Source organism: Lathyrus oleraceus, chromosome 5 (genome assembly GCF_024323335.1).
Source record: "Lathyrus oleraceus cultivar Zhongwan6 chromosome 5, CAAS_Psat_ZW6_1.0, whole genome shotgun sequence".
Taxonomy (NCBI): domain Eukaryota; kingdom Viridiplantae; phylum Streptophyta; class Magnoliopsida; order Fabales; family Fabaceae; genus Lathyrus; species Lathyrus oleraceus.
Genome location: NC_066583.1, coordinates 72,888,275 through 72,905,795, shown reverse-complemented (window position 1 = coordinate 72,905,795; position 17,521 = coordinate 72,888,275).

The window sequence follows — 17,521 nt, the reverse complement described above, 5'->3', positions numbered from 1 at the left end:
CCTTTTCACATTTGTTGTAAGGTTGGTATTTTTGTGAAAATTTGTTTGTGCAAACATGATTGGGGGGATGAGAGAAGAATGTACAAATTATTTACAATTTTGTGTTTGAATGGATAGACCCATTGCCTACGTATCATCTTAAAAAAGATTAGGATCAAAACCTCGTAGTTCGGGGTAAAAATCTCAAAACAAATTGGTGAATTAATTGGTCCAAAAGCCTTAAGGTCTTTTGTTATCCAAGGGAGAAAACTCAACCTAAAACCACAAGTCCACCATGTGAGGATAGCTTCAACATGCTAGTGAGGGGCTAACCCTATAATAAGCATGGAAGACTCATTGTCCATCACTAAGGATATAGGTGAGTATTACATCTACCTCAAGGATAACTCAAACCTAATAGCTAAAGGTTATGAAAAGTTTTTGATAAGAAAATGGCCATTGAAACCACAAAAAAGCGTTTGAATGAGTTATATTTACAAATGAAAAGTATTTACAAAATATGGTCAAAGTTGACTTAAAGATTCAATTCAAAATAAGTGTTATGAAAAAAAAGTTTGAAAATCAAAAGCATAATGCTTAGGTTTCTAATGTTTGAAAACAAGTGTTAATGTTTGCACAAAAGTTTTGGCTTGGGTTAGAGTGGAGGGAAGAAGAAGAATGGCTAAAGTCCTAATCATACAAGAGATGAAAGGAAAGAAACAAGACCACAAATGGAGTTACTCTCTTGAGATCATATTGATGATCCAAGTAGCTCCCATCCTTTGGAATAAGCAAGCAAATAAGTGTATACTCAAGCAATCAATCAAGCAAGCAAGCTCTTAGAAATCCTCCAATGGCTCTTGTATCTCTCTCTTTTGAAGCACATGACAATGGTTCTTCAATTTGGCTCAAATAGGAATCCCTAGCACAAAAGCGCACACATCAAAAAGTTCCATGAAGTAAATCAAGAATGGACAAGAGTGAGTTTAAATATTTGGTCCTTCTAATCCATCTTCAACATTAAGGCCTTTTTACTCCATTTTGCATAGGGTATGTCCTAGAATCTAAGTCCTTTTTGTCCATTTCTTGCATTTGGTCCACAACAATCAAACAAAAGCACAAGCACAATAATATATACACAATTATGTGCTCAAATGAGCAAAAGGCAAATTTTATTAACATAAACATGTGCTCAAATGAGCAAAGGGCAAAAGCAAATGAATAATATGTACAAGAATAGTAAATTGCATAAATGTAAAGTGCAAGAATTAAATGTTAATGATTAATGGTTAGTGTTAGTATTAGTGTGCTATTAGGCAATTTAGGCTATGTTAAGCAATCGTAATTGGACTTACGTAGAAGTCACAACTATCTGAGGCCAGTCAATAATAATGTAGGCAACAACACAAGTTAGAGATTTTGATTAGTGAATCAAACTCCTACAACTTGCCATGCCAAAAAGAAGATGAGAAATGATCTTGTATTGATTTAGGTTCTTTGCTTGATTAAGAAGCAACTTATCCTTAATGCAAAGCCATTCACTTGATCCATGATCAAGTGAATTAGATTTGAATCAAGCAAGGTTAAACCTCCCATGTATCAAGGCTAACCACCAACCTTTAACTCATTGATAAAAAATAAAAAAAAAGATGATGAAGAAGAAGAAGATGAATAATAAAGTGCATTAATGGAAATGAAATGAGATAATCAACAAGCATTGACCAAAGATACATGAAATCAAGGTCAAATAATAGTAAACAGAAGCAAGATGAAGATTAGAAGTCAAGAAACAAATAAAATATTTTTTGGTATTTTTCAAAAGTAAAATAATACTTGAATTAAAATAATAAAGAAAGGACAAACTTCAAATTCACTTCAAATCAACTTTGAAAAGTCCAAGTGAATTATCCTAAGTTCAACAAGGTCAAACAAAGTTTGACAAAAAAATTCAGCATTTTTAGAAGTCAGAAACTATTTTTAATCAATTAAAAATGCATAAAAATAACCTAATTGAATTAAAATCTCAAATAAATGTCAAATCAATTAATAAATTGATGAGAATATTTTTCATAGATCTATCATCATTCAAAGAGGTTGGAAAAATATTTTTGTATTTTTTGAATATCAAAAACTATTTTAAATGAATTAAAAGTCACCAGAAAAGAGAAAATTCCTAAAAAATATCAAATGATAAAATAAAAAATATTAAAAATCTTTTTTAGAAACTATAAATTAAGAGGAGAAAAATGCAATTGGTCTCACATTTTTTGGACCAATAATGAAGGAGATATGATTTTTTGAAATGAAATGGAATTAAAGAAATAAAAAGAAAATTAAAATCAGAAATTAAAATGGCAAAAAAACATGGAGCGTTGGATGAAGCTCATTAAATGAGCTGGCATCTCACACGGATCACACATGCGCGCCTACCAACCACTTCAGTCAATGCAATCACACCTAGCCATTAATTAGGCCATAACATTGAGTGGCTCAGATCTAATATTGAAAACAAAATGCACGACTGTGATTCAATCTGGAGACTGGACGGTGGTGTACACCACCGTCTTCTCCGGCCAGACCTCTGGTGCCGGCCAGAAGTTGCAGAGATTAAAAGTGCATCAAATGCCACGATCCAAGTATCAAATGAAAGTTGGGGTGATGTACATCACCCTTGTACCAACCAAATTCGCTCTAGGCTTCCATAGAAAGAGGAATCAGAGCTTGAATTTTGTGGTGTTCAACTGGAACTTGTTGGATTTCAACAATTCAAACCTCAAAATGATTGCATCTATGAAGAGGACTTTAGACAACCCAACAACAACAAGAAATATGCAATATATAAGTAGATTCAAAGAAAACAAATTCTAAAGTAAACCTCTGAAATGAAGAACTTGAGAGCACGATCTCTTGATGCTTAAGCTTGCAGTGTGTTCTATGGATTAAGGTGAGCAAGGCTTAGGAACTGTAGATCCAAAAATCAATCAAGGAAATTGAAGTTTAGATCTGAAAATTTTGAAAGAAAGAGGTGAGTTCCTTTGAGTATGGTTGAGGAGTGATTCGTGCAGCATGTAAGGCGCCCTTAGGTTGTGAAAATGAGAAGCATTGGCCCTTTATTTATAGCAACTGATGGCTGATATGCATGAACAAAGCATTGCATGGATGGATAGGGCCTCCATGCATGGGCCTGTACAGGCGCATGAAGGGCCCAATTCCACTTGGATTTTCAAGCTTAACATCAGCAGACATAATTTGGACGTGCATATGGTGTGTACTCAACTCATGCAATGCAATTTTAAGGAGTTTCCAAAAATGCACCAATATGTTCATCCCTTCGAAAATGGCATTTCCAAAACTGAAGCATAACCTTATGGATAATGGTTGGAAAGCTTTTGGAATGAGGATCATTTGTTATGTTGACCAAAACTTCATTTGAAACTTGGAAATTGGTGAAAAATGATCATGAAGTGTAGGGTGCAAAACATGTATTTGTGAAAATTTCAAAAACGGCCAATCTTAAAACCCTTTTGTTTCAATGATGCAAGCTCCAAATGACAACACTTTCAAAATAAACGTTGTATATGTTTTCAAGACAATAAATTTGGACTTAAATTTTGTATCATTTGGATTTTGGATGAGAAAGTTATGGGCACTTGAAGTTGGACTTTTTAACATTTCAATGCTTTTGGTCCAAAGTGACCTATAATGTTTTGCATTATCACATGTATTTATTTTAAATTTTGAAAATTTGTTCAACATAACAATTGAAGTAGACACCTTAAAATTTCCAATTCATTTAATCCCACCTCAAAATCATGAAATATGAAGGAGTTATGTCCTTGGGAAGTTGACCCAAAATTAGGGTTTCAGTCAAAATGGCCTATAATGTCTTGAAATGGATGATGACCTTCCAAGCTTCAAATAAATTTTTGATGAACATTAAAGTTGTTCATATGGTTCTTAAGAACATGTTTTCGCTTTGGGTTATCTCCATTTGATAAACACATTAAAAGTTAGGTCTCAGTGTACTTCAAAATAGTCAGATGAATTGACTGATCAACTTCTCAAGTCCAAACCTCATATCTTGATGAATTGATGATTGAGGACACTAAAATAAGCTCAAATATGCATTAAATGATTAATTAAAGAACTTACCTTGATTGTATTTGATCATGGGTTGAGGTTGCTTCATGAGCAAGGCACAGTTGATGAACATATGAATTAGGGTTTCCTTGGGAAACAAGCCTCAAACCCCTTTGTTTGCTTTGATCAAAATGATGATTTGTGATATTTGGGAGGCATATTTGATGGATGAGAGCTTTGGAAACCATTTCCATGCTTGCTTTCATCTTCTCTTGGCCATATCAATGCACACAGGATCTCCTAGAAGCTTTGGATCTTGTGACTGCTCAAGCTACAAACAAAAGATGTTAGTGACATATTTTTGTGCTTTTGGTTAGTAAATAAAATGAGAAAAGCAATAATATACAATTCAAGCATGCTTGGTGATCTCAAGCCAATTCTCAAGAGATCCCACCCAAAGGTAAGGAGCCAAGATGCTATGATCCTTGAGGCAAGATGCAAATGCAATGTTATGATGCCATGAGGGATCTTAGGGTCAAAATTGGGTCTTACAGATGCCCCTATTTAAGGTCATTCTAGCTGGAGATATGAAGGTTAAAATCTTCGTGTCGACGAGGTAGAATGGGCTTAAATAATAACAAAGAGACGAATTTTGGTCCCTAAGAGACCTCATGATGCAAATGTATGTATGCAAAAGGGTAATACTTTGTGGGGATATATGTCCATAAAGGAAAAAGAAATCAGGGGAAAATGGAAATCCATATGAGTAATACATTCCAAGGGATAGAGACTCGGGGGACTCTTATGGGGATAAGAAAGGGAATAAAATGCGTGAGCAGGCCACGACTTAAAACTTGCTGGGGCACGAAAGGATTTCCATGAAAATAAATCAAGGGAAAGACTCGAGCTGACTCAGAGATGCATGTATTGGGGAATATGCCAATACAGCAAAACTATCCATAACGGATACTTCGGATGAAAATCCGGACTCAAATGGGGAAAATCCAATAAGGGACCTCACTAGGGAATATCCAAAGAGGACTCATCTGAGGAAACAACAGAATGAGGTTGTCGCGGCGGGATTTTTCACGAGATTAAGTATTGATTGAACTTAACCCGTTTGAAAAATATTTTAAATGCAAGAGTCGCCACCGTCTTTTATTTTATCCAAAAAGAGGAAGGGAAAAATAACGATAAATCCCTTTAGAGTTACGGGTTCGGGGGTTGGTTATGCAAAGGGAAGGTATTAGCACCCTCTACATCTGTGGTACTCCACAGGAACCTTTTTGCTTATGTTTATGTGAATGCTTTGCTTTTTTCGCTTTGATCGTTTGATTGGGGAGATGAGAAAAGAACTTGATTTTATTGCTTTTGGACTCGATAAAGTCGTAGACTTCATGCCTACGTATCTCCAAGACGCAATGGAGAAATCAGAATCCACGTAGTTCTCCCAAAAGAAAAGGGGAAAGTCTGTTTTATTGATTTTAGATTGGCGTGTCTTGCCATCTCTTGCTCGACCTAGGCGGGAGGCTTCGAGACTGACACGTCCTTTTGAAAATGTTTTTAAACTGAAAAGCCAAAGCTGGCAAAAGTTTTGAATGAGCCTAAACCCTGAAACAATAAATAAATGGGCTCATTATAAGGAAGCCCAAGAGTAAACTTGTGAGTGTGTGAAAAGGGTTTCTTAAACGGCGACCGTAGGAATCGCATCGGGTTTCTCTTTTTTGGATTTTTCGATTTTTTAACATAAAACGTGAACAATACGATTAAACACACAATACAGAACATAAAAAATGCGAGAAAGTAAATTATTACAACACAGTTAGCTATGAATAGTTAGTATTACGAATAGTTAGTGGAGTTAATCGAGCTGAAACTGAAACGAAACGGTTAGTAACAACATAAACAAATATAAAAAAACAATATAAACATTTACTTTAGACAAAATAAACATTTGATATAAATAAACATTTAATTAAAATAAACATTTAAACAAATAATTAATTTAACTAACATTTAAATAAAACATATATGCAAAATAATAAAAGATAAACAATATTTAGTAAACAAAAGTAATATATATATATATATATATATATATATATATATATATATATATATATATATATATATATATATATATATATATATATATATATATATATATTTATATTTTAGACAATAAATATATAGTAGACAAAAATAATATATATGTACATTTAGACAAATAATATATAATAGACAAAAATACTATATATATATATATATATATATATATATATATATATATATATATATATATATATATATATATATATATATATATATATATATATATATATATATCTATATATATATATAGACAAATAATATATAATAGACAAAGATAATATATATATATATATATATATATATATATATATATATATATTTATTTTGATATATAATAGACAAAAATAATATATATATATATATATATATATATATATATATATTTAGATAAATAATATATTAAAACACATGCCGGCAAGCCGGAACTTTGCCGATTTCAGAGATAAGTGAAGAATATTACCTTGTGTGAAGAGGATGAACTTCTGATCGTCCAAATGATCGACCTAAAGCTGGAAACAGTCACCGACGCAGTGCTGGCTCCGATTTCAGAGATAAGTGAAGAATATTACCTTGTGTGAAGAGGATGAACTTCTGATCATCCAAATGATCGACCGAAAGCTGGAAACCGTCACCGACGCAGTGCTGGCTGCCTTCGTGAGTACCTGACTTCAACGTCGCTTTTGATCGGTGAAACGACGCCGGAATGAAATGAACCTTGGATATTTGTGACCTGGACTCAACGAACTTCAAAGATATGAAATCGGTTTTGTGTTTCGGTGAATAATCGGGAGGATTTTGGGTTACCGAAAATGAAGAACAAGTGAAAATACGGTAATGCTTTTGGAAAAATATTTCTTTTCAATTCTCTGTTTCTCTCACCACACGTTTTTTCCTTACTGATCCACCTCCTCCTTTTCCCTCCTTTTCTTACTAACCACATCTATATATATATATTTAGATTACTTAAACAATAAGAAACCTAAAAAATATCTAACATAAATTAATAATATATATTTAGATTACTTAAACAATAAGAAACCTAAAAAATATCTAACATAAATTAATAATATATATTTAGATTACTTAAACAATAAGAAACCTAAAAAATATCTAACATAAATTAATAATATATATTTAGATTACTTAAACAATAAGAAACCTAAAAAATATCTAACATAAATTAATAATATAATTTATATATTATATAATAATAATAATAAACTAATATAATATTAATCCTAATTAAATAAACTAATTAACAACTAAACACAATTAATATTAAGCACAAATAATATTAAACGACACACGATTAAAATACGATAAAATCGAGCGACACGAACGCGATAAAAACGATGACAATTTGCACAGCAAAACAGACAAATTGATAAAACCAATAAACCAGTAAACCGGTAAACCAGTAAAATCAACAACACGACTCAAACAGACTCGATTAAATCACACGGCACAACACGTAATTAAGTAAACAACCCTAGGCAATAATAAAATCAACACGACATCACGAAAAACGCTGACAAACACAATCACAAATAATCGGACAATACGAAAACTCTAATATATTCGAAATACAGTCAAAATACCGACAAACAAACAATTAAATAGATAAAAACGCACAAAACCTAATCGAAGCGATGCCACGCACAACAGAGATAAGCGAGATAAATACGAGGCAACGATATCGGCCAGGTTTTGCTAAAACAACGAAATACAACACGGTAAGCAACGAAAACACACAAAACCTAATCAAACCAGTTGTCACGCGAAGTTTAAGAAATTGAGATGAATACGAGACAACGAGATTAATCAAGATGTGGTCAACAAAACCAAAGTCAAATTTTGGGGTGCGACAGATGCCCCTATTTAATTAACTTAGGCCAGATAGCCGGAGGCTATCGAATGGCGTAAGGTAATTAAATATGACAAACGCCACAAAATTTGACCGCAAATGCATGTATGCATGATGCAAAAGACAGACAGACACAGAGACACAGGAGTGCAAACTCTACTGGGGAAGGACATACACCGACTCAATGCATGAAGGTAAACACTGAGAATACTCAGCTGGGGAAGATTCACTACCTATTCATAGATGGAAAATAGGAGGAAAAGAGATATCGACTCAATGTTGACGATACATCACTATCTCATAGATGAAAGTGGGAAAAGATCAATATAACAAGAGTACTGATGTGACAGTACATTACCAACTCAAAGATGGAGGTAACAGAAAAGATGAATACCAACTCAAGGATGAAGGTATAACAAGGGCATAATAAGAATCGAACTGCGTTGACTCATGGTTGACAGCTCACTACCCACTCATTGATGAGGTAAACAGGACATGCCAACTCAAAGTTGAAGGCAAGCTTCAAAAGATTGATAATAACACTGCTAGGGAAATCAAATTCCAACTCATTGATGATGGTGTAGATGAAGAATCAGATCTAAGGATCATTGTGCAGACTTACAGTTGAATGCACACTACCAACTCATTGATGAGGTAGACAGAGAAATGCCGACTCAAAGTTGAAGGCAACCACGATTCATTGACAAAGGTGTTTAAAAGAATTTAGAACATATTTTCCTGGAGATGTTTATCATTACCGACTCAAAGATGACGGTGGAAGGACAAAATGTACCTAACTCATAGATGAAGGTACTCCATCAACTCAAAGACGAAGATGGAATCAGAAGTTATCTGTGCAGACTCAAAGATGAAAGCACACTATCAGTTCAACAAGGATCAAACATACCCTACTCATAGATGAAGGTACTCCATCAACTCAAAGACGAAGATGGAATCACAGGAAAATGTGCGAACTCAAAGATGAATGCATATTACCAGCTCAAAGTTGCAGGTACTTCACCAACTCAAAGACGAAGGTGGAATCAAAAGGAATCTGTGCTAAACTCAAAGACGAAAGCACGCTACCAGCTCAAAGTTGCAGGTAGAACCATGGAACTTTCTGTGAGGATGTTATCAACTCATAGATGGAGATAGTAATTAATTTATCCGAGGGATAACAAAGGTTACCACTCATGGATGTAGGTAACTCAAGTTTGTAACGGGTACCAACTCAAAGATGAAGGCATAAAGGACTTGGACACAATATCTGTCATGTCTGTTTTACTGAATGAGAGTCACAAAGACTATATTGTTGCCTTCTTTTACTGGCAATTTCTGAGCTTTATCTGGAGACACGAGGTTCAAACTAGGATAGAACTAGAATGAAACGGTCAAACAAGACTTCAGGACACAATATCTGTCATGTCTGTTTTACTGAATGAGAGTCACAAAGACTATATTGTTGCCTTCTTTTACTGGCAATTTCTGAGCTTTATCTGGAGACACGAGGTTCAAACTAGGATAGAACTAGAATGAAACGGTCAAACAAGACTTCAACTGAAGAGGAATGAACTCATCAAGATTTACAACTGAAACAACCATCTTCCACGAGGCATAGATCTCTGTGGGGAACATGACCAATAAAAGGTATTTTGCTGCTTATGAGGATACTCCATATGGAGAGATTGACTCAACCCACAATATAAACAAGGAAACAAGGTGCATATGAATGCAAGCATGATATGTCATAGATATGCATGAATATTTAGTAATGAATGCATGATGGACAGACAAAACTAGGAATAACTAAAAATGTTAACAGCTGCATAAGGACTTGCTGGAGATTTGCACTGAGACTCGCTAGGGAGTAGTACAAAGACTTGCTGGGGAATTGGTACAAGAGCACCATATCCAGGTTTCTTTAAAAGTCTGTCTCTGCTGAGGATTCCGTAGAAGAATGGAGATGCCTTCTACTTCAAAAATGCAGGAGATTCCCTGTGGTTCTTGAATTTGTGAGGTATATGAGGATTGGACCTTTCTGAGGACTCCGCTGGGGATACAAGGTGTTATCCTCTGGAAATAAGATGATATTGTAAGAGAAGTCCTGCAATTCTTGAATTTGCTGATAATGCAGAAGGGATTATTCTTCTGGAAGACTCTGCTGGGGATAAAGTCCGCTGGGGATAGGTGGTATCTTTCTAGGGAATAAGAATATAGGGGAAATATATCCTTGATTTTTTTTTGCTTTAATTATCATGGAGACTTTCTGTATCTGAAGACTCTGCAGGGGATTATGGTGTCTGATATCTGGTAACGAGATCTTTCTTCTAGGAGACTCTGCCGGGGAACAGTGATGTCTGACCTTTGAATATAAATGAGAATTCAGGAGAAATCCTGCAATTCTTGAATTTGCTTAAAATGCATAACACACTCTTCTTTTACTACAAAACATTACTGAGGAGGAGACATATCCTTCTATTGAATGGACAGAGAACAACAGGAGATTCCCTGTAGTTTCTGAATATCAACTTTCTTCACTCGCTGAGGGATGGAGACCTCTGTATTACTCCTGCTCAGGGAAATCAAATCTTCCTTCTCATCCTCTGCTGGGGACATTGCTGATCCCGCTTTAATAAATTACTGGGGAAATACCTGTAGTAATCCCATAGGCCAAATCTGTAACTTAAAACCTGGATCAAAGTCTTCATGATCAATTAACCGGGGAGTCTTCATGATCAATTAAACTGGGGAGTCTTCATGATCAATTAACTGGGGAGTCTTCATGCCCCAAGTGAAGGGAATAAACTTCTTGAAATATTTCTTGCATGATCTCTTGAGGAAAACTAGGAAGCATAGCTGGGGATATCCAGAATCACAACCTCTGCTGGAGAAATATTACTGCCAAGACACTTGTGGAGATTTTTTCATCATATACATATAAGGATAGTAATATGAACATGTCTAGTTGGAATCACATGATTTCAGAATTACTGGGACCACATGTCTCAATCCTTTTATTGATGTCCACAAATCAAAATAAATAATCTTTATATTTTTCAAAAACTGTTTCTAATTCAAAACTTTTGTTTCAAAACATATCTGTCAAAGTAAAAGAACTTTCGTAAATTGAAATGAAAATTAAGAGTGCCAAGAAATATAGAAAGGCTCAAATTGATTTGATAGGATGGTAATCAGCCAACAGCGTGATTCCATAGATCTTTACAAATTGGAAAATGGTAATTTCGTGGAAAAGGGTACGTTGAACTACAATGACATCATTCTCTCTTCCACTTTTGACCTGTATTGCAGCCTTGAGAAAGTTGGAGAACTGTTGAAAATATTCTGATACTTCAATGATCTTATCTCTGTTATGCAGTTACTTGCCTGAAATCCCTAACTTTTGCCTAGATTTCCCTTTCGGGTTTTCAATCTACCGGGATAATATTCTCTTTGTTTTTTTATGTCTCTAATTTCTGCTTGGACCGCCCTTTCATGTTTTCAGTCCACCGAGACGCTCATTTTTGCCTAAGCCGCCCTTTCGGGTTTTCAACTTAGCGAGTTGTTCTTTTCATTTTTTAGGCGAAGTATTTCTTGACTGCATCTGTATTCACGGGACATGGAAGCTCTTCACCATCCATGTTTGTAAGAATTAAAGCACCGCCTGAGAAGGCTTTCTTGACAACATAGGGTCCTTCATAGTTAGGAGTCCACTTGCCCCTAGAATCATTGTGAAATAGTATCATCTTCTTGAGCACAAGGTCACCCTCTTTGAATTCTCTCGGCTTAACCTTCCTATCAAATGCCTGCTTCATTCTCTTTTGATATAACTGTCCATGGCACAAGGCAGTCATTCTTTTTTCTTCAATCAAATTCAACTGATCGTATCTGCTTTGACACCATTCAGCCTCTGACAACTGAGTTTCCATTAGTATCCTCATTGATGGAATTTCAACCTCTATCGGTAACACAGCTTCCATACCGTATACAAGTGAAAATGGGGTTGCCCCAGTTGAAGTACGGACTGATGTTCTATATCCGTGTAGTGCAAAAGGCAGCATTTCATGCCAATCTTTGTAGGTAACAACCATCTTTTGAATGATCTTCTTGATATTCTTATTTGCAGCTTCAACTGCCCCATTCATCTTGGGACGGTAAGGAGAAGAGTTGTGATGCTCGATCCTGAAACTTTTACATAATTCATCCATCATTTTGTTGTTCAGATTGGAGCCATTGTCAGTGATGATCTTGTTTGGAATGCCATATCGGCAAATGAGATTATTTTTTATGAATCTGACCACCACTTGCTTTGTCACCTTTGCATACGAAGCTGCTTCCACCCATTTGGTGAAGTAATCAATTGCCACGGGAATGAAACGGTGTCCGTTGGAAGCTTTGGGTTCAATCATACCGATCATGTCAATGCCCCACATTGAGAATGGCCAAGGAGCAGAAATCACATTCAAAAAGGTTGGTGGTACATGAACCTTATCAGCGTAGATCTGACATTTGTGACACTTCTTTACAAATTTGCAGCAATCTGATTCCATGGTCAACCAGTAGTAACCAGCTCTCAACATCTTTCTTGACATAGAGTGGCCGTTTACATGAGTACCAAAGGACCCTTCGTGAACTTCTTTCATCAACATTTCTGCTTCCTTTTTGTCAACACATCTGAGTAAGACCATGTCATAATTCCTCTTATAGAGCACATTCTGATTAAGGAAGAAACTGCCTGACAATCTTCTCAAAGTCTTTTTATCTTTTTCTGTTGCTCCAAGAGGATACTCCTGAGTCTGAAGGAAATGCTTGATATCGTGGTACCATGGTTTATCATCAAAACTGGCCTCAGCTGTAAACACATGTGCTGGTCTATCAAGTCGCTTGATCACAATTCTGGGTACTTCGTTTGGAAAACCCACTTGATACATTGAAGATAACGTAGCTAGAGCATCCGCCATATGATTCTCATCCCGAGGAATGTGATGCAATTCCACCTTGGTGAAGAAAGTCAACAATCTTCTTGCATAGTTTTTGTATGGGATCAAGCCAGGGTGGCGTGTTTCCCATTCTCCTTTGATCTGATTGATAACTAACGCTGAGTCACCATAAACAGTAAGATTTTTGATGCGGAGGTCAATGGCTTCTTCAAGACCCATGATACAGGCTTCATATTCAGCAATGTTGTTTGTACATTCAAAGCAAATTCTTGCCGTGAAAGGAATATGAGAACCTTCTGGAGTGATAATGACTGCACCTACTCCATGTCCATAAACGTTGGAAGCTCCATCAAATACTAAACCCCATTGAGAATCTGGTTCAGGCCCTTCTTCAGGAAGTGGCTCTTTACAATCTCTGGATTTTAGGAACATGACATCTTCATCAGGAAACTCATCCTCATTATCATCGGATCTTCAACGGGTTGGTGAGCAAGGTACTCAGCCAACACACTGCTCTTGATAGCTTTCTGGGTATGATACTCAATATCGTATTCTGATAACAGCATCTGCCATCTTGCAATCTTACCAGTGAGTGCAGGCTTCTCAAAAATGTACTTGATTGGATCCATTTTGGATATCAACCAAGTGGTGTGACTTAACATATACTGCCTCAATCTCTTAGCAGCCCAAGCCAATGCACAACATGTCTTCTCGAGTAAGGAGTATCGTGATTCACAGTCAGTAAATTTCTTGCTTAAGTAGTAAATGGCATGCTCTTTCTTTCCAGTTTCGTCTTGTTGACCCAGAATACAGCCCATAGAATTCTCAAGCACTGTCAAATACATAACCAACGGTCTTCCAGCAACAGGTGGTAACAAGATAGGAGGCTCCATGAGGTACTCTTTGATATTGTCAAATGCTTTCTGACAATCCTCTGTCCAAACACAATTCTGACTCTTTCTCAGCAATTTGAAGATAGGTTCACAAGTGGCAGTCATGTGAGAAATAAACCGGGATATGTAATTCAATCGTCCTAGAAAACCTCTCACTTGCCTTTCTGTTTTTGGTGCGGGCATCTCTTGGATAGCTTTTACTTTATCTGGATCAACTTCAATGCCTTTTTGGCCGACAATGAAGCCCAAGAGTTTACCTGTCCTGACGCCAAATGTGCATTTGTTCGGATTGAGGCGAAGACGGAACTTCCTCAATCGTTGAAACAGCTTCAATAGATCTACTAAGTGACCTTCTTCTGAACGAGACTTCGCGATCATGTCATCCACATAAACCTCAATCTCTTTGTGCATCATGTCGTGAAAGAGCGTTGTCATGGCTCGCCGGTAAGTAGCACCTGCGTTCTTCAACCCAAACGGCATCACTTGATAACAGAATGTTCCCCATGGTGTTATGAATGTAGTTTTTTCCATGTCTTCGGGAGCCATTTTGATCTGGTTATACCCGGAGAATCCGTCCATGAAGGAGAATATGTCAAACTTTGTTGTATTGTCTACCAACATGTCAATGTGAGGCAGGGGGAAATCATCCTTTGGGCTTGCTCTATTTAAGTCACGATAGTCGACACACATTCGTACCTTCCCGTCCTTCTTAGGAACTGGCACAATATTTGCTATCCACTCTGGATACACTGAAGTGGCAAGAAAACCAGCATCTATTTGCTTCAGAACTTCTTCTTTAATTTTGACGGCCATATCTGGATGTGTTCTTCTTAATTTCTGTTTGACCGGTGGACATTCTGGCTTCAAAGGTAGCTTGTGCTCTACGATGTCAGTGTCGAGACCAGGCATATCTTGATAAGACCAAGCAAACACATCTACATACTCTTTCAACAGGCTGATCAATTGCTCCTTGACCTGTGGGGATAACAATGCTCCAAATTTGACTTCTTTCACATTTTCTTCCGAACCCAAGTTGACTGTTTCCAAAGGCTCCTTGTATGGCTGAATAGTGTCTTCTTCATTTTCAAGCTGGCGGGCGACCTCTTCTGGAATCTCATCCCACTCTTCCTCTTCAGCTTCGAATACAGAATGTTCAAAGTTGGGAGAGGGCATGATGTCATTGTGTTCAACGGGTTTAAGTAACCTGTACAAACAATTGTTTTTAGAGGACTGACCATGACATGCAAAAATGTGTTCTTTTTAAGGTTTTTTTTTTGTGTTACCATTTTTCGAAAAAGCTGAAAAGATAAAAGGACACAAGTGTATAGGAACACAAAAGATCTTTTTCATGGAAAGTACGTTTTTGACAAAAGTGCCCATTTTACAAAATTAATGCTTCGCGCTTTGGGCTAAAGCGAAAGATTTTTGAAAACTGAAAAGCTTAATTACTTTGATATGTGGACACAATGTGGGATGTCAACTGCGGTCCAGTTCTTCATAACTACTCCTGGTGTCACAAATCTGGGGCCTTCTTTTGTAGTTGGCTCTTGTGTTGTAATTATGCGTCAGCTTGAAATGGATCTGCTGGCGGGAAGCAACTGTTAGAAGACTGGACCAAGACAGACAACCTGTATGCACGTGATGCATGGATATGCAAAATGAATGATTTTCCAAGGAACTCTAAGTGAAGGAAAAGATAGAATTGCAAACATTTTTTATAACAAAACAAAATTTTTCATTTTAAGCAAAGTTATCAACCCAAAATACAACCAAGAAAACCATTTAAGGACATGTGTCATCAGGACGAGCATAAACAAGTAGGAGTTGTCCTTCAAGTCTCTCAATTCTTTCTTCATAGGCCTTCTGCATAAAAGCTTTCTCCTTCACCAAACTGTCTACAAGACCTTTCCATGCACCTGAGGACTGTGGAATCTGGGAGTAATCTGTTGTGCCTGAGGAAAATAAATCCTCTTGCACCCTTGGACGTTTACCTGCACGATCTTCTCCACTCTGCTCCTTTAACTGTCTCTGAAGTTCTTCATTTTCCATTTCGAGCACCTGGGCCTTATCCTTCCAAGTGTCTCTCTCTTTCTTGACCCTCTCCAAGGTGGCTTGGAGTTCTTCTTTGTCATCTAGCGGAAGGTAGGGGGTCTTCAACGGAGCGGGTTTGATAGGATCATGATGTGGGTATGGCATTTTCAACTGTATAGCTCTGGCTCTGATCCACTGGAGGTACGGCTCATAGGAGGTACAATCTTTCTTACCCAATTCAAGTCTCCCTTTGCGACAAACACGATGCCAAGCTCTTACTACTCTCTCTTTCATGGTAGGGTCCTCCTCGTTATCCCTCAAGAAAATACCTTCTAAAAGAATGTTAGGAGGCTTGTCCTTCATAGGGTAACCGAGTTGTCTCCTAGCAAGTACTGGATTATAAGAAATGATTCCCTTTGTGCCCATGAGGGGCACATTGGGGAACTCCCCGCAACTATCAATGATCTTCACATCGTCTAAAACTCTACTATACCATGCAATATCTGACTGGGTAAGAGACATAATCCTTTGTGACCACTGAAGCTCTGACTTGCGATCCCAAAAAGTAGCTGACTTAGGAAGATGAGAGACAAACCATTTGTAGAGTAACGGTATACAGCAGACTATGGTTCCTCCTCCTTTCAAAGTACGGTAATGGATGGAATGATAGGTGTCTCCGAGCAAAGTTGGAATAGGATTACCACTTAGGAAGATGCGTATAGCATATGAATCCACAAAACCTTCAATATTAGGAAATAGTAACAAACCGTAGATCAACAAGGCGAACAGATGCTCCACAATAATATCACAACCTTGACTGGCAAAATAAGAAACCTTCCCCATTAAGAACTTGGCAGTGAAACCTGGAAGTCCTCCTTTGGTGGTGAAGTTATTCTTGAATTCTGACTTCTTCATGTACAACACTTTTGCAAGAGAACTGTGCTCGGGTAACTTTTCTGAACCAGAGAAAGGTACTGTATCAGCAACTGGGATGTGAAGCAACTGGGCATACTCTTCCAATGTAGGCATGAGTTGATAGTCTGGGAATGTGAAACAGTGATAGACTGGATCATAGAACTGTACTAATGTCTGCAATAACCCTTCTTCCATCCTAAGTGTCAATAAAGATATAAGTGCCCCATATCTGTCTCTGAAACCAATAGGATCTGCGATCGAAGAAACCAGTTTCTTTAGTTCATCTATCTTTGGATTGATGAGATTGTACTTTTTCACACTTCTCTGTCCAAAATCCATGTTTCCTGCAATATTTGCAATCCTCACTTTAAGTTCCTTGGAAAAAGGTTGAAATGATGGGAATGAATGCATGTCATGCATGAATGCAACAAACACAAACATGGTCAAACAATACAAGGCTCAAAGTTCATCACCAGCATGGAGTTTAGGACAACGCCCCAAGATAAGTTCTAAGGTTCACCTGCCAAACGGGTTCTAAAAGTTCCCAAGGTTATGGATCCTTCTTCGGATAATACCGGGTTAAGCAACTGCTCGCTTTCCAATATTATTCTCAAAAGAATCTCGCTTGAGTGTGATATCGCGTATCAACCAAACCAGACTTTTGGTCCGAAGTGGTCACCGCATCACATCCTAAGTAAGGCCAAGATGGG